Source organism: Diadema antillarum, unplaced genomic scaffold (assembly GCF_040938485.1).
Source record: "Diadema antillarum isolate AM-2024a unplaced genomic scaffold, OU_Dant_1.0 seq00000932_RagTag, whole genome shotgun sequence".
Taxonomy (NCBI): domain Eukaryota; kingdom Metazoa; phylum Echinodermata; class Echinoidea; order Diadematoida; family Diadematidae; genus Diadema; species Diadema antillarum.
The window spans coordinates 743,584-769,406 of NW_027271783.1; the positions used below are offsets into that span (position 1 = coordinate 743,584).

Sequence of the window (25,823 nt, forward strand, 5' to 3'; positions counted from 1 at the left end):
GTGTGAATTGGTGCGAGCTAGATACAGAAGAAGCAAATAGGGGAAAAATCCTGCTCAAGAATGGATGCTTTACAAGAATTGAAAGCCAGCCTGGCAAAACGAGGTCCTGGTGGTATCAAATCGTTGGGAAGGTAAATGACATTTTTTTTTAAATGCGTGTTTTGTCGTGATAGTCGTCCCGAAACCGCACTGTCCTCTAGCAGAGCTGTACTTGCGCCCTTCCGGTCCATACGCGAGGCCCCGGGCTCATCACGGGTCACGCACAGCTTCGATCCTGCAAGCTGCATGGCCTGGCCACATGTCATAGTTTCAAACGACGGCAGTACTAACCTCGTTAGTAGATTAGATCTGCTAATAAAATACTAGAATTTCTCGTAGTTTTAGGGGCATGTTTAGAAGTATTGTGCAGCATGGGCAAGACTTTGTCAAGATTAAATGGAAAGGCCAGGTTTAGTCTCTACGCTATGGAGTATGGGTACGACTCCACGACACGTACGGATACGGGTACGACTTGTACGAGCGTGTCACACTACACTAGTTGTCGGCAATACAATCAATGCATGGGCCATGGCCAATTTCTACCTGTAACGTGTCGTTAGATTCTATATAAAGTAACTGTTAGATTTAGTACTAATGTGTACATGTAGATGTAGATTAAATTCTATCTAGACGTATATCTAGAGACTATTCACGGCAAAAGTTCCTTTTGGGACAGCCACCCAATGGCAAAAGTGAGTGCGTGCATCTGTCGTGCATATCTCAAGTAGCGTTTTTCATATAAAAATCAGATGTATCGCTACACCAAGCCATGAAATGAGATCAATTATCCGTAGATTGATACGGGAAAGAGTTCCTTTTGTACTCCCCCCCCCCCCATAAGATTGCGTATTTTGAGCTCTACCTAACTGTCTAAAAGAGGGCGACATTTTGATGGGGGTTGAGTAAAAATGGGGCGTGGAATTTTTTGGGGGTCATTACTAGAAGAAAAAAAAAAAAAAAAACGTTGAAAAAATGTTTCTCTCCTTTCTCATTCCCTTATTCTGTTCTCTTTCTTCCGTCTCCTTCTTCCCTCTCTCTCTTCCCTCTCTTTCCCCTTTCTCCTTCTCTCCGTTTGACGATTGCCATCTCCAGTTGACTTCCTGCATGAACCTGTAAAAGATAAACATGACATAATAAGAAAGAGAAAACATTTTGCTGAAATTAAGTGCCGGGTCTGGGACTCGAACTCACTATCATGAGTATCTGAGCCCAGTGCGTTCACAATCGTGCTGCACGATGAGTTGCGAGGCGGAGGTGATTTGTGGCAAATAAACAATGCATCAAAACTGTAGTTTCTGTACTATGCTCGTCGTAGATGGCGCTACTTGACATTTACAGACTGTACGTAGTCTGGTCTAAAAGTACACGTGTGTACTGTACGCACGCACGTCCTCAGTCAATTTCAGTCTGGTACAAGATGTCTGACGAGACAGCAGCATCTAAATCGCTATACCCTAGCCCTAATCCAACAAATTACTATTCCCTTTCACCAACATTAAACAAAATAAAGGTTATGCCTTTTAAGGGAAGACTTTCCATAACCTTTATTTAGTTTACCACCAGCAAAAAAAAATTGTAATATACACATTCTGCGCAAACTGTACATGGTCCGCATCACCCTAGGACACCGGGGTCCGCGTCACCCTAGGACACCGGGGTCCGCGTCACCCTACACGTAGGACACCGGGGTCTGCGTCACCCTAGGACACCGGGGTTCGCGTCACCCTAGGACACCAGGGTCCGCGTCACCCTAGGACACCGGGGTCCGCGTCACCCTAGGACACCGAGGTCAACGTTACCCTAACACTAACCCTAACCCTAACCCTAGGACTTCGGGTACGCGTCACCTTAGGACTCTGCGATCAACGTTACCCTAACACTAACCCTAATTGTTAGCTCTTAGGCCAAGTAAAAAAAGAAACCAGTTTCTCGTCCTCGCGCGCATCGATTTTGGCCGCCGCGTCGATTTTTTTACTATTTACTATTTTCAAAATGGCGCTGAAAATACCAAGAAATTCATAATTCTCGTCCCAGCCCGCTCCCCGCTCGCATCGATTTTCAGTTGCCGCATCGACTTTTTTGATATTTTACTATTTTTTCGGCCGCCGAAAAAAAAAATCGACAATTCACCTACCAATCGTGATGTCTCATTTCTAATTACGCCTTGCGTCCTCTACTTTATAGCTGTAGTACAGCTGTAGCTTCTGTAGTGCGTATGTAATAACGCATGCATTTCACACTGCGAGCTCGGCAAGAAGGAATGACCCACAAAAAGCAGTCGAACTGTAATTGGATGGGCGCGGGCGGGCGCGGCCTGGGCTGTGATGTACAGCGCACTCGGTACGTCGTGGTGTAGACAGGACGTTGAGCACCTTCTGTACATTTTTCTCGTGCTGTTGTACCTTCATGTGCTGCTAGATTGATTGCGCGATGTAACCACATACTAGTCATAGAGGAGACCAGCCAGCCAGCATAGCATGCGCGCGTTCTGGAGCTGGAAAAAAAAATCGTGGAGTGCAGTGATGGAGAGAACCGATCTCAAGCGCACGTGGGCACAGCGAACGGCTTTAATACCAGGGCCCCGTTTTATCAAAAGATATAAATCAATTTTAATTTTCCTTACTACACAGTCTGCCATAGACTTACAGTTGAAATCGACTTCATAATCAATTCTAACTCTTCATAAAACGGGGCCCAGAGCTGCCAACCTTTGGAAGCACAAATTAGTACTCAGCAGCTCCAAAATTCATATTTTTCCACCAGAATTCGTATTTTTTCAATCTCCCTCTTTTTGCTATTTTGAATTAAACTCGTCGACTTATGAGGCCTACAGGCTCTAAACATAACGTTATGACACATGCCGAAGCATCGAGCTGGTCACCAGCACGATAAAGATGCCAAACTACGCAATGTTCAGCGTTGATTGATTGCTTTCTCGCAGTGAATGTGTACAAGTGCAAGTATGTACCTCCAAAAACTTGCTGGGATGATTATGGAAGCTTCCACTAACTAGCAGGGGACGTGGAATGCTTTCATCTTCTCAAGAGAGCTTCTTTGTGAGCGGATGCGATACCGGTACTCTGTTCCGTGTTTCCAATTATCGTTTACTATGAAAACATAATCACGCGTTGTTTTCAGGCTTTTTTCATTTCATTAGATTTTAAACATCAGTCTTTTCCGAAGTATTCCAATTCCTTTTCCCCTGACTGGAATCGGAAAGTCTGCTATAACGATGATCGCAAAATGCCGCGCTGTGTGTGGAAGCGCCGATGTACAAACACGTGGCTTCACTTTCAAGTTTAAAGGAATGCGCCATGTGCTCCTGCCTATAAGAGGTTACTGCAAGTTCGATGAATCGAATGCGCCGTAGCTGAGCTGAGCTGAATGGCTTATTTACGGTAAACATGCAGTTTACGTTCGATACGAAGAAATCATTACGTCTTTCACGAGGGAAAAACACACAAAACAAACAAATAAAATACACCCACAAACGAATGTTAATAGCCAAAACTTTGAAAAGTAATAAGCAGTTTTGATGAGCGTGAACTGAAATTGTCATTACACGTTGTATTTTGCTGTTTATATCACTGCTGCTTCTTGGTATCACTGTAATGATGGCCATGGAAGAAATGAAGGGAGAATGTGACTTACCTGCACAGGTACATGTTTTACTACATCTATGTAGTTTTGGTATACAATAATTCATCATCCAAATGATGAGTGATTATCAAATGTCTTTTTAGAACATGAAGAAACATCTTTAAATGTTTAATGCTATAATGCCACATCAGTATCATTTTGACATCCATCTGCAATTGTACAAGCTAGTTTCCAGTTGAATGTGCTACAATTTATTGTACTGTGAAGAACTATACATATCAGCTGTGTGGACTCAAAAAGTCATAAACACAAATGATAAATAAAGCAGTGTTTTGAATATCATGGAATTAATTTCAGTCGTACATTTGTTGAAAGACATGTTTTATACCTGTTTCAATTAATAGCACAATACATCAGAATTGCAAGTACACTGGTATCAGAAATACCAGTATTAAGATGGTCATTTTCCCTTGACATCTGTAGTGGAAAGAAAAAGCAAATGTATTTCTGCATGCATGAAGTTTCGTTTCAAGTATGGTACATAATATATCTATTTGTTTGAAAATGCACAGAGTGCAGGCAAGACATACACTTGGGACCTGGTCTCTCATAACACAGCTACCAGAGTGATATTTCATTTCATAAATTGGATATAGAAAATAGTAAACCCCTCTCTCGTTACCTTTCTCAGAATTACCGGACGAGAAACACATATTACTTTCATTTTGACAATCCTCGAAAAAATAGTAAGATATCAAATAGTAAGGACCTCCCTCATCGCCTTGCTCAAAAAACCCGGACGAGAAACTGCTTTCTTTTTTTACTTGGCCTTATGTAAACATAACCATCGAAATAACATTTTTACATCGTGACTGTCAACTTGTACATGGTCACGGCCGAGTTTGTGGCGAGTGAAGGGCGAGCTAATTACAGTACCTTCAAACGAGCGATGTAGGTACGTGCACAATGCGTGCATGCACGCGCACACAGTATGCAGCAGTAGGCACAGTACAGTGGAACGGTGTCCATCCATCGCATTTCGCTAGCAATACGACTCGATCTGGTTTAACATCAGAATTCATCTTTCTTTTTTAAACTACTGTCCACCAGGAGCTTAATTCAGGAAATGACGAGGCATTATCGCTTTAACTTGATCACGACAACGAATTGGCTGTAAAGTGCGCACAAAAGTTAGGATTAATCGCTAGCACTGTAGCAGCATACGTAATGTTAGTCCCACCTACGTGAAATGAAGTTGGTGAGTAAATTATCACTATTATTACATTTTTGTAGGATTTTATTAATTTTTCCACTATTTCTACCTATATAAATGTGTTTTGTAACAAAATATATTTTCTTCTTATTTTTTTTTTTCAATTTATCGGGGGGGTACAAAAGGAACTCTTCCCTTGATACGTAATATACACATGAAAAGTGTTGAAATCAGCCAATTTTTTCGTTTTCTTGTAAAAATCTTGCATTTTAATAACTTTTTGCGTTTATGATTTTCCCATTATTTAGTAGCGAGCGCCCTAGCGGCCGCTAGCGGCCCTAGCGGCTTTGATTTGCCGATCATCGTAAGTAGAGAGCTGAGCCAGCGCGCGGCGTCCACGGGCAGTCATAAATCACACAACACCCATACGGCCATAGCGACGCCCGCGGCAGCAACCGCGAAGCTCTTCACGGGCTCCGATCGGGCCAGCCAATTTCACTGAAACAGGCATTGCAAGGTCCATTTCGTGTACCGTTCTTGCCACATGCGCTAACTTGCGCTCGATAAATTTTCCTTTCAAAAAATCAGAAAACACTTCAATTTTGAAAAAAGTGAAGTTTCGATACTGCCATATTTTGCGCAATGTGGATTAAGTACAAAATACAGCCAAGGTCACGACAAATAAGTGCGAAATTTTGACTTAGCATGCCGAACAGATCGTCCTCCTCAGGCTACTAGCGGTAGGTAGCAGACGCAAACCCACATACAGGATGGCAAAAGTAGTTCAGGTTTGTGATTCAAACATGTTGTTTGCAGTACGGCCGTATTACTTTTGAAAAGAATGATATCAATGCACCCCTGTCATAACTGCTACAGCTAGCGATCGTCGCGAATGGGCTCAGAAACTGAGCACACTGCGTGTGTAGAAAACGATGTACATGCGCGAGAGCGCCATCTAGTGCTGAATGACGAACGCTATCTCAAGCAAGGTAATTAGGTTAAACTTTAACTTTGTTAGGCAACTTGTTAGCCCGACCATACGCTGTAAAGTACGCTGTGCGACAGCGACTGGGCTGTGTATAGTTAGTAACGTGTTAGAGTTGTATACACATGTAGATCTGCACTGACCCACCACTGTAACCGACTAACCGTTAGGCACCTACTGTAATTGACCGGACAAGTATGTCTAATTCTGCGAAAACTTCTCATTCATAATAATGACATTTGCTGTGTCAGTTTTGAAAAACTTACCCAGCAAATGTCATTATTACCTCCGCCAAGGGGGGAGGTTATGTTTTCGTTACGGTTGGTTGGTTTGTTAGTTCGTTAGTTAGCTCGTAAGTACCGTTTTGTATGTACGTGTGCAAAATAACTCAAAAAGTAGTTAACGGATTGGGATGAAACTTGGTTGAGAATGACAAAAGAAACAAACGATTAATTTTTGGTAGTGATCCGAGAATTTTTGGGGAATTTATGAAGGATTTTTAATATTTTGGCAGGTAGGGTCAATGAACTTGGGAGTTCAGGCTGCGCGTACATTGTATTTGAGGTTTGCATGCCTGCACTTGTCTAAAGTGCGTGCTCTAGTTTCTGCTAGGGCGAGGCACGCCGTGCAGCTGAGGGTTTATCACATAACAAAGGCTTCTATATTGGGATATTATCGGGCGATTTTTTTCAGCATGTATATCTATCGATGGATATCACCGATCTCTATGGAAGAGCCCAAAGAGCTTTGAACTTCCCCAGTGGTGGAGAGGAGAAAAATCTCTTCACAAGATCATCGGTGCAAAGTAGCTGCTTGGCGGAGGTCTGCGCTCTCAGAGTGCTTTTCTAGTTATAAATGAGAAGTTTTTCGCGGAATGAGACATACATGTAGAACCTTATCTGGTCAACTACTGTAACACAACCAGACACAACCAGACTATGGAATGCTCTGCCCCAGGATACCTTCAACTGCACCACTTTAGCTCAGTTTAAGCAAGTGGTGCAGGATATTCAACTCCGCTAGAAGGGAATGGGATGTTTTTAGCTGCACTCTAGAAAATGTAGTCATTTTAACCTGCACTGTACATAAACACCTCCACACCATGCCTGCCAACAGTACGACAATACACCAAAGGTGGACTGTACTGAACAGGAAGAAGAAGAAGAAGACACTCTGTCAGATATGCAAGCATGGTACTGTATTACCGGACACGCTCATTTTTGCGTACTAGATCTAATGACATTCTGTACGCGTGAGACTTACATTTCATTTCATTTATTTCCACTTTCATAATTGGTTTTATACAAACTTTGCATTAAAAACAAACAGACAGACAAACAAACAAACAAAAATACATGGTGTCAAATATGATAGACTAGCCTCACAGAACTTTGTGTGGACCGAAATCGCAAAAAAAGCGACATTGAAATGTAAAAACACGAAGAAATTCACATTTTACCTCAAATTTAAAGTTGAGTGACCCACACCTCGTCATTAGTTGATATTTATGCATGTTTGAATCACATTTCGTGACTGAAACTCTATGAAATCCCATTCACATGCAGGAAAAATGCTGAAGATTCCAATAGAACCAAAAGTTCACTGATCAATATCGGAAATTTGTAGCTATCGTCCTCAAACGCGAACGATGCAGAATAGTTGTGCGCTATAGGGGCCCGCAACTTGTCACCCGCGCATGCAGCTCCCATAGACAAAGCACGTAAAATAGAAGTTGTGGTGTTGTCGATTTCTCACAAGGTTTTAATGAACTGTTCGAAATGTTCAAGACAGATAGTTTGATTTTAACCGTAAAATATGAAATTTGAGCCTCATTTGCCGATTTTTTCTTTGTCATCCGCTCGATGAGAATGTATATGGTGATTTGTGGGATAAATCGTGATTCTGGTGCAAGGACTAGGTGCAAAAGACGTCGATTATTTCATTGCGAAAATTGTGTCCGGTAATACAATGCGATTTTGCACTGCGCAAAAAGACAACTTTTTTTGGAGGGGTATGTTTGAAACATATTTTCTGAAAACTGGAGCGAACAATTGACATAAGTAGGCTGAATTCGTAATTTCCAGGAGTCTGTGAATAAGTGGTGTTATTTTTAGCCGAAATTTCATCCTCTGAGTACGGAATTCAAAGCCATGAAAAAAAGCGTCTGGTAATTGGATCTACCATCCTACTACTAACGTTACTAGTGTAATGTGGGTGGCTGTCCCAAAAGGAGCACTTTCCCTATTCACTGAACTACGGTATATAATTTCTACAGCTACTGCTCCTAAAACAGGGTAATAAACACACTGATGGAGGGTGGGATTTAACAATTTAAATTGGTTTATTATACGGGATGATCTCTCTCTCCAGCCAAAGAGTCCAACTTACCGAGGCCAAGCCCTTTTTGGCAGAGGCAAGGCAAAAGTAGCAATTAACTGTCAATGGGTAAACTTGGCCACTTGTAATGAGGGCGCGAGTGGCTGAGTTTACCTGTTGGCTGTAAATACTGTACGAGGACGAGCCATAGTTTTGTTTTACATGTAGGATAAGGGTACCAGTATTCGGTCAGCTACCGGTATTCGGTCACTTAATCACTTGTCACCAGCCAGTAAGTTCAATTGTCACAACATATGCAAATCACATCAATGCACATACAAGACTGTACTTGCACACTCATTCACAACAGGAAACTCCCTTAGGCCCCTCCAAAAATCCATCCAAAATCCCAAATTTTACCATCAAAAGTGCAGAATCGGCGCTACTTTCCAAAAGCGTGTGTGGATTGAGCCCAGTTTTAAGAATACGGGTCGCCTAAAACGCTAAAAATCGAGAAATTGGATATGCCGTTCTCTCGCGGGATTTTTTGCTTGTCGCAAGCTTGGAGTGTGATGGTACAGTGTATCCTCAAAAACGCAAAAGAAAAACAAAATTTCCGTATGTGCCGATACAGTGTCTCAATGTACAAGGGTTGAATGCAATGTGCCAATTCCCCAGTATTCGGTCACCAGGCACCGCAACGTCGCTGATGCAATTTTGCGCCAACAAGGTAGCGTGCGGCGCATTTTTCAGCTGCCTTGAACACGCACTGACTTTGAACGCGCATATCGCATGACCGAATACTGGTCGTGGTGACCGTATTCTGGGGAATTTTCAAGGTGATATATTTTGGGATCTTGTGAAATTCTGTGTGATAATCAACAAAATGAAAATTGAGATTAAAGAAATTTGATATACAGTTGAACCTCTCTGATCCGGCCCCCCTTTATCCAGATCTCTCTATTATACGGACGCAATCTCGCCGTGATTTTATTTTTTTAAAAATAATTACTGGAGGAAAGGGGGATTCCCAACTCCTTGAGAACTCCTACACAAACACACATGAATTACATATTACTTCTAACATGATTAACATACATTTCATCAAATTCCCTTCCAAATTGCTTACCTTCAGACATTTTAACATCCCCAAACATCCCCATATCATCGCAAGAACATGGACAGATTATGCGCTCGAGTCCTCTCATATCGCATTGCCACATATAGGTCCATACACAGCCGTCGATATGACTAGATAGACATGCATTGTTTTGAGTCATTGGCTGAGCAATGAATGATATTGATAATTGAACACTCAGAAATTGTTCACACACAGTACACACACAAAGAGAGAGAGGGAGACCACATAACAATGGCGACCTACAGTCGACTTTGCCGAGCCGTGATGATCGAATTTTGAAGCGTAGTTTCGTCGACTCGTACTGTTTATTTTCAAGATCTACTTGATACATTTCTTCATAATTAATTAGGTAAATCATCCCTAGAACTTATAAAAGAAAATGATTTCATTCTTGCAAAAACGAACCTCTATTTTAGGGTCTGTTACTGAGTGTAACAATGAAAAGGTTGCAGTATACACATTACTACACGTGGTATACTACATGTATCTACAATGGGCTACATCAGTACATGTGTAGTACATGTAGAAAGCATTGAGTCTCCCGTATCCGGCCAAATCCCTTATCTGGATGAGCCCCGGTCCCGTCTTGTCCGGATACGAGAGGTTCAACTGTATTTCACATACGTTGCTGTAGATATGACGTATGTATGTATTAGTTTAGTTTGAAAAATATTGCAAAAAAGCTTAAATGACCAAATACTGGGGATGTTAGCCGAGACTACATACAATGTGCATGTATCCAAGAATTCCAATTTTCCTCTAAATTTGCTGCAGTCACTTAATCTCCATCTTAGGGCGTAGGCCTAAATTTGGGATTCATTTCTCTTTAATTCATTCAAGCTGTATACTGTACATGTACATGTAACACCAGTACCAGGGTACACTGTCCTCTACTTAATGCTGATTTACATCAATTGTGTACATGTGTATTTACCCCCCCCCCCCCCATTTGTTTTCTTTGGAATTGAACTGTCAAGTATTGTATTTGTCTCAAGTTTCTATGTAATAGTATTTACTCAAGAGTGGTTGCAAAATCAGGATGCCTTCTGCAGGAGCATTGACCATTCGTGTACTGAGAGACCTTCCTAGCCTGGTGTAGCTACATTGTACGTGTGGCTACTTACTGGCACATTCACCTGCAATATACATAATGTGTATGGGGATGTCCCATATAAACGTATAGACGTTACATATTTAATTCAATTTCCTTTATATGAAAACTATTATTTCTGTATTTCTATTTTCTCTTTTTGTAGATGGTTTCAACTTCTGTAAGCAATAACTTCCCATAATATCATTCCATTAGCCTTAACATGTTGATTTGAGAGAGAGAGAAAAAAAACCTTACTCGAATGTTCTCATTTTGTTACATATAATGGGACATCTCATCTCATATATTAATTGGATAGAGCACAACCTAATTTGCATAATTGATTGTATTATCCCTAAATTTTCATACCAAGTCAAACTACAGAGCTGTACATGATGAACTTCGTAAGTCCACTATTAATCATATTGATTTCCTTAGAATAAATATGATTTTTTTTTAAAATTGATGCATCTACATGTATACTATAAGGCACTGAATTTTGTTCTTGCGACATTTAATGTAGTGATTCATAACATGAACAATTTTGTGTGCATAATTTGCCTAACGTTACCTACATGTAATGGATTCCTTTTGTAGGCAGTTTCGAATCATGGATGATGACGGTAACAAAAACCTTAACCTTGAGGAATTCTGTGAGGGTCTCACAGACTTTAAAGTGACTTTAACTCCAGAGAAGCAGAAGGAGCTCTTTGCCTACTTTGACAAGGACGGAAGTGGATCGCTGAGCTTCGATGAATTCTTGCTGGGAGTCCGGGTAGGGAGAATGATCCTTTACATTTCATATGTGTTTTTTATGTTGTGACGTATGATTTCATGGAGGATTTAAATATGCAAACACTTATGAACTACAGTACCCTCTCCCAGTGATAGTGGTAAAGATGGGTACTGGTAAAAGTCTGAATAAACAGCCCACAGCATGAGGGTAACAAATAATATTCAACCTTTGATGTCACAGCTAGATGTCTACATGTAATGTGCTCTGTAATTCCATATGATGGCATTTGATTATGTAAAAGGGGGAATTAACCACAATAATGTGGATTCAGGGAATGTAGCAATGTCAGTCGGACATCAGTAAAGTTCAAGGAAAGTTGAATACCGGTAGTCCTTTCAAAAGATATGGATATTTGGACATTTTTGGGTTACCATCACCGAATAAGGACAGTACAAGACAAGAGTTCCAAATTGTCATACTAGTAGAATGATAAAAGGAAGTGTATTTCTTATACTATTGCTCTGCTGGCAGAAATTGAAAGAACACTTGATTTTGTATTGCATTTATATAGATTCCTTATTTGAGAGATTTGAAAGGATTGCATGATTTTCCACAAACTTGTGTGATGCCTTCTTCTGCTCTTTCTGGAATCACTAAATATACATGTACTTACAGGTGTAGTTTTAGAGTTTAAGATTCGCCTTTTCACATAATTATTGTAATGTTTTGCAACCCATACTACTTGAATCAAAATCTTGCAAGAAAGGGTTGAAACAGGAAAACTACACCAATGCTGCACACTGGCACTGGTCTAGTGGTCCAGACAGGTAAAAATCACCACTGTTGGACCAGTATTTTAAAAGAAAGGGGCCGGGGGGTGGGGGGGGGGGGGGGGGGGAGGGGAACGGGAGTACCTACTGGTCTGACAGACAGGTCGGACCAGTAGAAAAATTGAGTGTAGTGTGCAGCCCTGATTACACTGTACATACTTGCATACATACATGTACAGTAGGAACTACCCGGTTTACAATGTATTGTATTATATGCAAAAGTGAGAAAAAAAAAATAAAATCTGTACAAACAATACATGTAGGGAATTTTGGCTAGAAATGACACCTGCCCCAACTTAGTGAAAATGTTGAGGGCTTTAAGAATCAGTGAATTTACTATCATGTTGTTGATAATTTTGGTATGTGTTATTCAATTATTTTAATGGCTGTGGTATCACGTCTTCCTGCTCTTTTTGTCTTTACAGCATTGGACATACAATGTAACTAAAAAATGTTTGAGTCAGTATGTACAGCAGTTTAACGTATGTTCTGTTGACTCTCCTCTTCATTAAAAAAAAAAAAAAATCCAGCCTGCAATGTCCGAGTCGCGCAAAGGTACGTTGACAAAGCTTTCGCCAAGATGGACAAGACTGGGGATGGTGTTGTGACGGTCAAGGACCTGAAAGGGTCTACAATGCCAGAGAGCATCCCAAGTACAAAAACGGGGAATGGGAGGAAGCACGGGTGTTTGAGGAGTACCTCAAGTCGTTTGAAGAGCCAAACAATGCGGATGGCAAGGTGAGAACCTGTGCTTGCTTCCACAGCGATGCATACATTCAAATCGGCCGAGGTACTGTAAAACGAGGAATGTTCTTGTGCATTTTAATTTTGTGAATTTTCGCGAGAGCCGAGATTCGCAAAATTAGAATGCACGCGAAAGTTCTTGTCTACACTATATGCATTTAATGGTAATAGAGGTAACTCGTGAAAATTTTATGCTGTGGAAAAGGCCGTCAGCTCCAATTAGCGAAAATTTTATGCCGTGTAAAAGGCTGTCAGCTCCAATTAGCGAGAATTTCATGCTGCGAAAAATATTGTGTTTCACAGTACTTCAGCAGGTGGAGGAGCAACATGTACAGGCAAAGCTTTTAAGCTTGTTTAAAGGCCCCATATTGTTACTAGTACTGATAACACTGATTCATGAAAACTTGTTAAACTTCACTCCTGATGAATTCCTGAATGGTTTAGATCTGATGTTGTTGAAATAGATAATGTAATAAATAAATAAATGAATATATTAAAGAAATGTCTTCTGCTCTAGATATTTCATTTAACTCCTCAAGCTAGCTTGAACATCTTGTGGAATTGCATATAATGTGTCACTAAATTCTTGGTATATCCACTTGAGATATTAAGAGATTACTTTTAACTATAAACATCTATTCATTGCAACTGATTGACAAATTGCCCTACATCGACGTAAATAAGCACTGTGCTTATTTACGTCGATGTAGGGCAATTTGTCAATCAGTTGCAATGAAAACATCTCGACGGAAGAAATTCATGAATTTGAATAACAAAGCAGTACCCGCTGCACGCTATAAGGATAGAACCAACACTTGCTTTCGGGCGAAAGCTCGGTGGTCTAGTGGAGATGACGCCTGTCCGGTGATCAGGAGGTCGTAGGTTCGAATCCTGCTCGAGTATGTACGCCCATGATTTTTTATCATGGCTACTACTAAAACACTGATCAATTCAGTGCTTATTTACGTCGATGTAGGGCAATTTGTCAATCAGTTGCAATGAAAACATCTCGACGGAAGAAATTCATGAATTTGAATAACAAAGCAGTACCCGCTGCACGCTATAAGGATAGAACCAACACTTGCTTTCGGGCGAAAGCTCGGTGGTCTAGTGGAGATGACGCCTGTCCGGTGATCAGGAGGTCGTAGGTTCGAATCCTGCTCGAGTATGTACGCCCATGATTTTTTATCATGGCTACTACTAAAACACTGATCAATTCAGTGCTTATTTACGTCGATGTAGGGCAATTTGTCAATCAGTTGCAATGAAAACATCTCGACGGAAGAAATTCATGAATTTGAAAAACATCTATTCATACTGACTTTCAGTCCCATTTATACTGCATGATATGATAGCAGTGTGCCTGCAAGGTTTGTATTCTACAACTGCCTGTAAATAATATTAGATATTAAATGTCCATGGCTGTTATTGCATGTGTCCTTCATAGAACAGAATAGGACCAAAAAAAAAATAAAAAATAAGAAAAAAATAAAAAATCTTCAGTCTAGACTATGACTGGAAATAACCAAGGTGATTTCAATTTAGTTTGCAGATAATTATATATAATTATAATATAATTATGTATAGTTATATATAATTATAATGTGCACTACAAACGCATACACACATAGATGACCAGATGCCAACAGACATCTAATTGTACAAATGTAAGCAACAGGCTGTGCATATGAAAATTGCATTTTGCACTTGTTTTATGTCCATGGTTTTTATAAAGCTGCCTGTATGAATTCAGGGCAAAAGGTACAATGTATTGTACCTGTGGCTGACAGCATGCTTTATAGAGACCAAATTTGGCTGTGTGGCACACAGTGGGAATACACTCATATAGGAAACATACCCCCTGCCATTCCAGTGTCAATTGTACTTCTATAGCTGTACAATGTATGTACATGTATTTGTACATATATGCACCTACATGTTTTAAGTGTCGTGAAACATGAACCAGTCAAAAATGCATTTTCTCTGGCAGTAGATACATTCTGTTTTGATGTTTTTTTATCGCGTCATAATTGATATTACTCAATATTAATTTCTTTATATGCTGAACAGAGGTATGAAGTTGATAGTATGTAAAACTGCTCCCAGTGAGTTTAGGACTAAATTGAGTGCGTAGTATTGCCAGAGCTCCCTTCTTGTTTCTGTAGTTCTTCCCTTTGATATCACAATAAATTCACATGCATGTTTACTGTCAAAAGGTGCTATAAATAGTGTACTGCCTCATTTCCACTTGTTTCAGATTAACTTTGATGGCAAAGGTAATAGATCTAGGATTTCTTTTGCTCTTGAGTGGTTTTTCTCTTCTCTTCTCTTCTCCTTTCAGTTTATTCCTCTGCAAACTTACTAAAGTTATATTTGCTGTGCGCCATGTAAAATCATTTGTGACCTCAATGTCAAATTTTCACCTTTTCCTATTGGAGATATCGTTCTGTGCTGTGTTTAAAGACATAATATATGATGTACACTAACCTATAAATTAGCATTAATGTCCTCAAGTTCCACTCCTTGCTGTGTGAAGTCAAAATTTTCTTTCCTCACCCTGTAAGTTGCTTCTAAAGATATGATTGTGCTAGATTTGTTTACTTCTGTCATTCATTAATTTATTGTCACCATCTAATCATTTGCACTGCACACACTACAGTGTACAATGTACAAGTGTACTTCCTTTTTTGTTTGCGAACTTGAAGCGGGCTCGACATGAAAAGGGCATCTTTTTCAAGGCCGTTTGAAACATCAGGTTCGAGTCTTTCTTTGTTTTCGGAATGCTGAGTGAAAGCATTGCAACAAACAGATGAAATTTCATGTCAGAGTTGGACAAACATCATTTGGAAAATCGTGAAAGTTTGAAAACAGACATTCATTTAGTGTTTTGTCGTTGAGTAACCTTGTAATACACACTGTAATACCTAGCCTACAACTTGTAACTGTGTGATTGTGATTTGCAAACAAACTTCTAGTAATGTAAAAGGTCAATTCCACGGAAAGGTTGCATTTTATGATAATCAAACTATTGAGTATAGATGATTAATCAAGCTTAATTAGATGATCTGGTATTGTTTACTCAAAGCAGCCTTTCACAACGGATATTTTGATACCTCATTTGTGAACATCGGTGAACGTGGAGTGGAGTTATGTCCGAAAAACCTTCATTTTTCATGAAAATTGCCAATTTGTGCAGAATTTATGTATCATTTCTGATACACTATTATGACCATAATACAGCTTGTGTAATTCTCAGATGGCTTATTTTCTGAATGTTCTTTGGTCATAGATTGGTTTTATGATGTTCTAGAACTTGTTCCGGCATCAGTAAATATTATTCTCTCAATCTCAAAATGTGGTAGTTGATAGCGTCCCATAAGTCACATTTTTGTGTCCCATCAGTCACACTGGTTTTCCCTATCCTGCTACTGTACCAATGAGTAGATATTCATACCACTTGGCTCAGGGTAAGCACCAACCCTTTGCTACTTTCAGGAAAGAAAATATCTTTCCAGAGTCTCTGTGTGTAAGAATATTTCAGAACTTACTTTCCCACATGAAAAACGGTGGTCCTCAGATGTCCCATAAGTCACTACAGCAATTTTTCGTTGCTGTACGTAATGCAATGATACTTTTCAAACTAAGTATGGTGTTTTCATAAACTGTGATATGATGGATCTAACCGTGAATTGAGAAAAATGCATTTGATGCAACTATTTTCTCAAAATACTGGTTTGAAATTGCCAAAAATTGTCACTTTGTCCAATAAGTCACAATGGAATTGACCAAAAGTGGAAATATTTTTGGTGTTGACATTTTGTGCAACCAGAAACTCATGCCAAAATAAAAGCATGCAAATATTTGCACTTGCCGTATGTCCCAGTAGTTGATGTTCTGATTCCACTGAACCAAAAAGATTTGAGACTCATCTTACCCAGCCAAGCGTAAAAAATTACTTGGGCAAAATATCCACTTTTTACCGTATGCTGTTTCAAGTGATACACATACTGTACAATGCACTGGAAGACAGCATGCCAAGCTTGCTGTGGCTTGATTGAATATAATGAGGTAAAGTTTGTGTCAAAAACAACAATTTGATGGTAATAACATTCTCCAGTAACTCAACTTTCATGGCTGTGAGTCCTTTTGCACTGGTTGTAATACAGTGTGTATATGGTAGATAGATAGGGTGATGCACACAAAATTAAAGGCATAGTGTGCCCACACACTTGAATCATAATTTGATCTTTTAAATGAAAGGACTGTCATTGGTCTGTGCAGTGCTTCTAGTCCATATTGAATGCATCATGCATAGCATGCTTAGCGAACGACTTGAAGCTGCAAGAGTGTACTGGAAAATCTTCTTTCTTGCAGTCATTATGGTTTTGTCTCAGTTATATGCTTGTTCATGTAACCGTTGTTAAAAATGAAATTGGATGTTCATTAGAGCCCACTGGTGGCTACATACATGTACGTGGAAGTATTTTTTTTAAAATTTTGATTGGCATTCTTTAATTCATTTCACATTGCAAGAACAGACACATTTTGTCTGTTCCTGCTGAGATTCTTATTATACCCTCGCCAAACGAAGTTTGAAGGGGGTATATAGGAATCAGCGGACGGTCGGGCGGTCGGTCGGGCGGTCGGTCCGTTGCAAATCTTGCGTCGCGAACTACTTCCTCAGTTTTCAACCGATTCCCATAAAACTTGGCACAGATGTGTGCCTTGGGTTGTAGATGTGCAAGACGTATTTTTTGACAGTACCCAAAAGTACGTTGCCATGGTAACGGCATATTATGGGCAAAAATGGGTACAAATCTTGCGTCGCGAACTCCTCCCACAGTTTTTGATCAATTTTTATGAAATTAGGTACAGATGTTCATCTGAATATGTTAATGTGCAAGACACATATTTCCGCAGTGGCAAAAAGTGTTGCCATGGTAACGGCATGTTATTGGTAAAATATAGGGCAAAATGCTTCATGGCAAAACTGCTTCATCAGTGTTCTTCCAATTCTCATGGAATTCATATTGAATGTTTGTCTTAGGATATAGGTCAGCATGACACATTTCTTGACAGTGACAAAAAGTATGTTGCCATGGTAACAGCTCACATATTATGAGCCAAAATGATGGAAAATTTTGTGTTGCAAACTACTTCCTCAGTTTTTGCCCAGTTTCCATGAAACTTGGTACAGATGTGTGCCTTTGGTTGTAGATGTGCAAGACGCATTTTTCGACAGTACCCGAAAGTACGTTGCCATGGTAACGGCATATTAATGGCAGAAGATCAAGGAAAGATCTTGCGGATTTAACTACTTCCTCAGTTTTTTGACCAAAGCTTATGAAATGTTGTTTGGCGGGGGTATAACCAGTCGCTGTAGCGACATTTCTAGTTTTGCATTGTAATTTTACTAGTGTCATTTCTTTAATATTACATGTACTAAGTTTCATTTTGTCTTATTATTATGGAGTTCCATTGACATGCCTGTACAATGTGCAATGATAGTTTTCTATCCAAAGACATCTTAATTACAGTGTACATGGGTGCTGGTAAGATTCCTCTGATCTGGCTGATGGAAAACCAATCTTCTGATAGCCTTTTTGACAGTGTACAGTTTCTACCTGCAAAACTACATGTATTTGCAGGATACTTGATATTGTGCCTTGGATTAGCTTCTTCCTGCTACAGATTGTACACAGCCTGTAAACCCCAAAGTTGTTTCTGTGGTGATATACATACACAGTATGTGTACACCCAAAAAAAAAGAAAGCAAACGCTTTTCCAAGTTTAGATTTCTCATAGAACATTTGGCTGAAAGCTAATGTATTATATACCATATTGAAGGTAATTTAATTGGCTATCAACCTGGTAGGTCAACAAAAAGGGAAACTTTACGCATGAGTGAACACCATTGTTTTTCTATTCCAGGGCACAAAAGTAAAAATTGCAAAACTGAACAAGTTGTCATTCATGTGTATGTGCTCTTCCATAGAACAATAAAAACAAACAACAAATTTCACACAAAAAGAAACATGAATTAAGTTGCAAAAACAAACCTTTGATCTCTATGATATCTTTAAAGCCTGAAAGACCAATGAATGCTAAAAATAATGGAGGAAAATGAAAAGCATCTTATGTCAAATCTATATTCAAATGAAATAAGAGAAGTAATGATTAACAAAAATGGTACATATTTGAGCTTTTTTTTGGAATTAGGAAATTGTAAATAATGTTTGGTTCGACGATTGAAATTGTCGCATGGATTTTAAATCACTAGTTTGAAAGAAATATAAAGAAAATCTGGTCATTTAACCATCTTTATGGTTTTTATTCCCTATGTCAGTTGAAGTTTGACTTGACGGAAAATTCTTATTTTGCCCCTTTAGTTTCCCACTTTGTTTTTCTTAGAGGTAATGAAGAGATATTAAGAGAACAAATACTTTTTTTCCCCTATTTTATTCATGTCTCTCATTGTCTTAAACTGGTCTTTTGTTGTCAAATGTTATCATGAAGGGCATTTGCAAATGAAAGAGAACATGTCAATTTGTGCAAATTTTTGATATTGTGACTTGTAGTGAAGTTAATACATTATACTAGAATTATGTTTCAAAATAGGCATTCTTGCCATATGAAAGCAGACTAGAATCGGGGAGGGTGATTTTATTTTGTATTTAATTTTGCTTTCCTGTTTGATATATTGTAGATCCACGATTGATGAAGATAATTGTAATGCCGAAATTACATTGTAAAGATCTTTTATTCTGGATGTAAAGGTAATTGATGCATGCAGGCAAGTTCCAAATGTTCATGTACCATACTGAGGGTTTTTTTCCCCCTCCTACCAAGGGGTTGCACTGCTTCATAACTGTTAATGTATAAAAGCCCTATTCATTATCACGGATCCAGTCCCTTCAAATGATAATTTGTTTTGAAGGCTTGCACCCCGCACTGCAGGTTGCATGGAAGAGTGTGCATCGTTGCTATGGCGATGCATCACCTGCTTCTCTTTTGAATGGATGCAGGATAATTCACTTGTCCACTTCTATTTGACAATGGAACTCTCTAAAGGCTAGATTCACTTTTCTCAAGGTCACTTTCACAGAGTACTGAACCTAAATGGCTTGCTAATTCATCTGTAATGTGGATGACACTTACTGTTGTGATGCACTGCACAAGTAAAAAGGCACTTTTTCTTCCTATTATGTGACAGTGCCTAATTAACAAGAAAAAAAAAATCTGTTCTAACAAAGAATGGTAGTGGAGCTGTGAGTAAATGTGACTGAATAGTGAGGCTCAAATTGAGGTGCTTTTCCGTTCTTTTTCTACTTTTAAATATATAGTAAAAATCCAACCAGACATTGCATGTGTAGGCAGGCCCATAATAATTGTCTTCAACACATCCAGCATAGTCCTAGCTCAGATAATAAGATGGTATAAGATGTGCCCTTCAGGGTTGGTCAATATGAATGAAAATTGTTGTCTACAATGTATTACCTCCCCCCCTCCCCCCCCCCAAAAAAAAAAAAGAAAAAAAAGGGGGGGGGGGGGGGGCTAGAATTTACACCAAACAAAATTAGAAGAACACATCTGTTCAGCTTGAAGGAACTTGGACACTTCAATAAGAATTTCTGTAAAAGATGCGGATAAATCCATGTTCTTTCATTGCTGTATTAAAGGTTACTAGTACATGAACATCTATTCCTCATGTCACATTTGGAATGATAAAGAAAATAAGAGAATTCCACAAAATATAATTTCAAATAAAAAGTACACGTACATTGTATGTATATTCCTTGAAACTTGTTACTAACATATGTTTCAAGTATTATCATTATGCAAATTTTTGTGTACAATGTATTACCCCCCCCCCCAAAAAAAAAAAAAGAAAAAGAAAAAAAAAAGGAGGTGGGGGAGAATTTACACCAAACAAAATTAGAAGAACACAGCTGTTCAGCTTGAAGGAAATTGGACACTTCAATAAGAATTTCTGTAAAAGATGTGGATAAATCCATGTCCTTTCATTGCTGTACATATATGAAAGGTTGCATCCATTCATGTCACATTTGGGGTGCGTTCGAGCGCTCTAGAGCGAACCAAAGCGAACTGAACTAAAGCGTACCGTACCGTACTGTGCCAGTTTGGGAGCGTTCGAATGCTCTGTGGAGAAAGCGTACCTCTCGAGTTATTTTTAGAAAAGTTCACGCTTGTTTGTAGCAAGAAGGTCATTCACCTTGCGCTTGACCTACTTACAGCTGTCCCGAACAAAGAGAATGATGTTTTTGCATTGTGACGTATGCGCATGATACGCGCATGGTTTACAACGAACTTTTGGTACGCTTTGGTACGCTTTTGGAGCACATCGGGAAGTGGTCCACTTTTGGCTCGGTACAGTACGGTACGGTACACTTTAGGAGCGTTCGAACGCTCCTGTAGCGCGGTACGGTACGGTACAGTTCACTTTAGGAGAGCGCTCGAACGCGCCCTTGGAATGATAAAGAAAATAAGAGAATTCCACAAAACATAATTTCACATGAAAAGTATGCATACATTGTATATTCCTTTAACTTGTTACTATAAACATATAATTTGAGTAATATCATTCACACCGTCTTCTGAAGGGGGTAAGGCATCTTTCATAATGCTGGCAAAATGAAAATAATAATATATGGAATTTTGTTTCTCAACATCATTCCAGTGCTGTTTTATCGCAAATTGTCACAGCCTTCTCGTCCAGCAAAGATGGTGCATTGCAAAAAACAAAAGCTTTTTATTGCCATTACAATCTGAGTCTTTGGACTACATTAAAAGTTATGTTGTGAATTCCAGCCAGCGAACAAAATATCTTTTTCTTGTTGCAGGTGACAAAGGAAGAATTTCTCAACTACTACAGCGCAGTCAGCGCTAGCATTGACACGGATATCTACTTCATCACAATGATGACCAATGCATGGAAGCTGTAAGCAGCTGGAGGTCAAGGGTCAACCGTCTAAAGCATAATATGCAGATGGTATGTCAAAAGAGGTGAGTTTAATCCTTTCTGCGCCAGGGACTTTGGACGTTGTGTATAATCCTACAGGGTGTTCTGTGTCAATTGGCACTTAAAAGGGAACCCAAACCCGAAGAGAACTGTAGATTGAGTGAAAGCAACAACATCAGTAGAACACATCAGTGAAAGCTTGATGAAAATTGGACAATCTATGCAAAAGTTATGAATTTTGGTGTTGGAACCGCTGGATGAGGGGACTACTAGAGGTTATGATGTATGAGTGGACAACAATATACAGTGTGTAAAGAAAATAAAAAGGGAATTCCACAAAAATTCATTTTTCAAGAAAATTACACATTCCGTCTCCTTGATGCTGACATTATATGTTAAGGGTAGCAATTATTCCCCCTGCTTTCTGAGAGCGGTTAGTCAAGTGCTCTTTCATCGTGCTAGAAAAGTGAATTTTTGTAGAATTCCCTTTATGTTTTCTTTATAGAGTTGTCCACTCATATGTCATAACCTCTAGCAGTCTCCTCATCCAGCGGTTCCAACACCAAAATGTAAAAAATTTGTAGCTTTTCCATCGACTGTCTGATTTTCATCAAACTTTCACTGATGTGATAGTGTTCTACTAATGTTGCTGCTTTCACTAAATCCACATTGCTCTTTGGGTTTGGGTTCCCTTTAAAGGACCAAAGGATTAAATTAAAGGTATTGCTACAGGTAAAGGTACAAGTGTACTTGTTCTGACAAGATCATTGCCTTCAATATTGTCTTAATGATCGCTAATTCTACTCTGATTTTTACAGTTTCTGCTTGATTCTAATTCTACAAATATAGGGGTTATTATATTGCATAATGAATTGCAGAATATGCTGTGAATGTATAATTTGCTATATGTTCAGAAACAAGAGGGCATGTGGAATAATATGCTGGAACAAGAAAATTGTATACTGTTTATGAACACATCTTTTCAGAGTGACTTGATTGATTAGAAGGTATATGTATTCATATGATGGAATGACAAAATGTATTACATGAATAGAGTTAGGTCTGATTTACAAGGCTCCACCACCTATCATTTCACTGTTTTGTCTTTTAATGTCAAATTTACTTCCTTTGAAGAGATGGTATATAATTTTGGTTGAGATGGGGATTCAGGTTTTAACTTGTATGATAATGATAATTAGAAACCAATGAGTTCTAAGAGGAATGAAAAGTTTATTATTTTGATGAAAATTGGCTTTGAAATGGCTGACATCAAAAACATAAAGTAAAACAAGTGGTCCTGATAAAACGTGCATCCCGCCTTTCATTAGGGCCTCTTTGTTTGGGATGTTGCAGCCTATTTAGAACTACATGTAATTTTCACTGAATAAACTTCGAATTCTTCTTAAATTTGCCTGCTTTTTAACATTTTAGAAGAGGTTTCTCATAATCTCAGATAAAGCTGGAAACCCAAAGCCTCATTTCAAGAAAAATTATATATCATCCCTTCAACTGTTCCTCTACTTTATTTGAAAGCATGGAGTTAAATGTGTAACTATTATTGAATTCCTTCTTACTTTATAGTCACTGATTTAGGTTGTACTGGCTTCCCATGGCAACATTAACTAAAAACATTTTATTGTTGTTCGACGTCTTTCTTCACAGTTCTTCAGCTGTGAGACCCGTTTCACAACTTCAGCTGGAATCTGGTACGCCAGGCAAGAAGCCGTCACCCATCACTGGTGTTCCATCTCTTCTCGTCATTTCAAAATGCAGTAGAAAAATGCTATAATAAAAAGGATCTTTTACAAATGCTCTGTAGGACTATGTATAGTTTAGATTGTCCATGCTGTGTGCACATGCAGGATTTATCCACCAATTTTGCCCCTGTTTTGATGTAATGCTTCAATGATTTTTGTAATTATTATAAATTCCTGATTGTACAGAACTGTGTTGTTGAAGTAGCAAATGCAACATTTCATGTAAACGCAGTTTCTGCAAGGGTTCTCTTTGTTTGCTCCAAGAAGCTGTGATCTTTTAAAGGAGAATGCCAAGTATTGTAAAACCACAAATATTTGCGGCATTAACCTTTTGCGTATTTGAGCGGAAGGCCTTTTTCTCAGCATGCAACTTTTTCAAATTGTTGACCATGGTTGTGTGCAACATTGTTGTGGCATTCAGTGCATTGTGTTGACAGAATTTGTCACATGCATTTTACTTTGGTGAATCTTGGCATCTTGTGAAATTTGTGAAAGCGTCATCCACAGGAACATCTTTAGTTTTTCAGCTGTTCCGTAAACACATGTCACATGAAAGGGAAAAACAATCCTCGAAACAAACCATGGTTGTATTGGTACATACATGTATGCGTGTATTAATGGCAAGCGTACTGTCCAGTATATCTGTCATGTGTACATACTTCATTTCCCAAAGAAATTGTGTTTTTTCAGGAACATGCAGGAACTTTTTTTAAATTCGGAATTGAAAGAGATAAAGGTGCTACATGTGTGTTGTATCTTCAACAAAACATCTGAAATGTCAAGTATTGTTCCTCACTTTAAGCAATCTGATTCTGACATTTGCTTACATTTGCTTTACAGGTGCATGTAATCAACTGAGTCATCATTCTGAACATGAAATTAAGACAAAAGACGATACATCTTGGGAGTGCAAATATACATCTGGTAGATCAGATGTTTACTGAAATAATATATGAGTAGCATTCACTCATTTTAGCGCAGACATACAATTGTAGATCAGAAATGCCTCCTTTCACAAGGAACTGCGTACTAAACCCGAAATGCAGGCAGTGGCTTTCATACCGGTATAAAGTCTGATGGGGTGAGTGCTATTTGCCTTTAACCAATAACTTCCAAATAGGGTAAAATGGGTCAAGGGAACAAGAGCACATGAAGAAGATTGTCTTAGGTCCTTCGGGCTACACTTGATCAAAAATATTACACACTGGTGAAACTCATTCTGATTAATATCACTCCACTTATGAGAACTGACTGCAATATTATGTATATTGCGTACAAGAAGTCAATATTCTGTGTTTAAGCAAACTTCACTCTGACTCTTGCCAGTCATACTTTTGTTACAGATTAAAACTGTCAACAATATGTGTATGACCCACTGCAGATACACCTACACTACAATTTGTAATTATCGTCTCATAAAATCTGCTGATGTGTACATGAGCCAAGCTTTCCTTTTGTTTTTAGCTCACCTGAGCCAAAGGCTCAAGTGAGCTATTGCGATCGCCCTTCGTCCGGCGTCCGTCGTGCGTCGTGCGTCGTCCGTCGTCCGTCGTCCGTCGTCCGTCGTCCGTCGTCCGTCGTGCGTCGTCCGTCGTGCGTCGTGCGTAAACTTTTTACATTTTCATCTTCTTCTTGAAAACCCCAAGACCGATTTTCATCAAACTTGGCAGGTAGCATCCCTAGGGGGTTAGGAACTCAATTTGTTAAAATGGGCACCATGCCCCACCCAGGGGGCCCCCAGGGGGGCCCAAACCCCCCAAAATTAAGGAATCTGTAAAAATCTTCTTCTCTAGAACCAGAAGTGATAGAGCTAAGTTAATACTATGAGTTAGTACATTGATGACTGTAGTTTCAAGTTTGTTCATGGCAGAATCAGGGGTGCCCCCCTTGGGACCCAGGGGAGGGGGGTGGGGAAGGGTTCTAATGGGGCCTAAATTGTACATTTTCATCTTCTTCTTGAGAACCCCATGACCCATTTTCACCAAACTTGGCAGGTAGCATCCCTAGGGGGTTAGGAACTCAATTTGTTAAAATGGGCACCATGCCCCACCTAGGGGGCCCCCAGGGGGCCCAAACCCCCCAAAATTAAAGAATCCGCAAAAATCTTCTTCTCTAGAACCAGAAGTGATAGAGCTAAGTTAATACTATGAGTTAGTACATTGATGACTGTAGTTTCAAGTTTGTTCATGGCAGAATCAGGGGTGCCCCCCTTGGGACCCAGGGGAGGGGGTGAGGAGGGGTCCTAATGGGGCCTAAATTGTACATTTTTATCTTATTCTTGAAAACCCCATGACCCATTTTCACCAAACTTGGCAGGTAGCATCCCTAGGGGGTTAGGATCTCAATTTGTTAAAATGGGCACCATGCCCAACCCAGGGGGCCCCCAGGGGTC

General features: G+C 39.3%; 1 pseudogene; it reads left to right on the top strand.

The window, feature by feature from the left end:
• LOC139741528 (calcyphosin-like protein) lies at positions 1-23,637 on the top strand (annotated as a pseudogene).
• Positions 23,638-25,823: the final 2,186 nt, after the last annotated feature.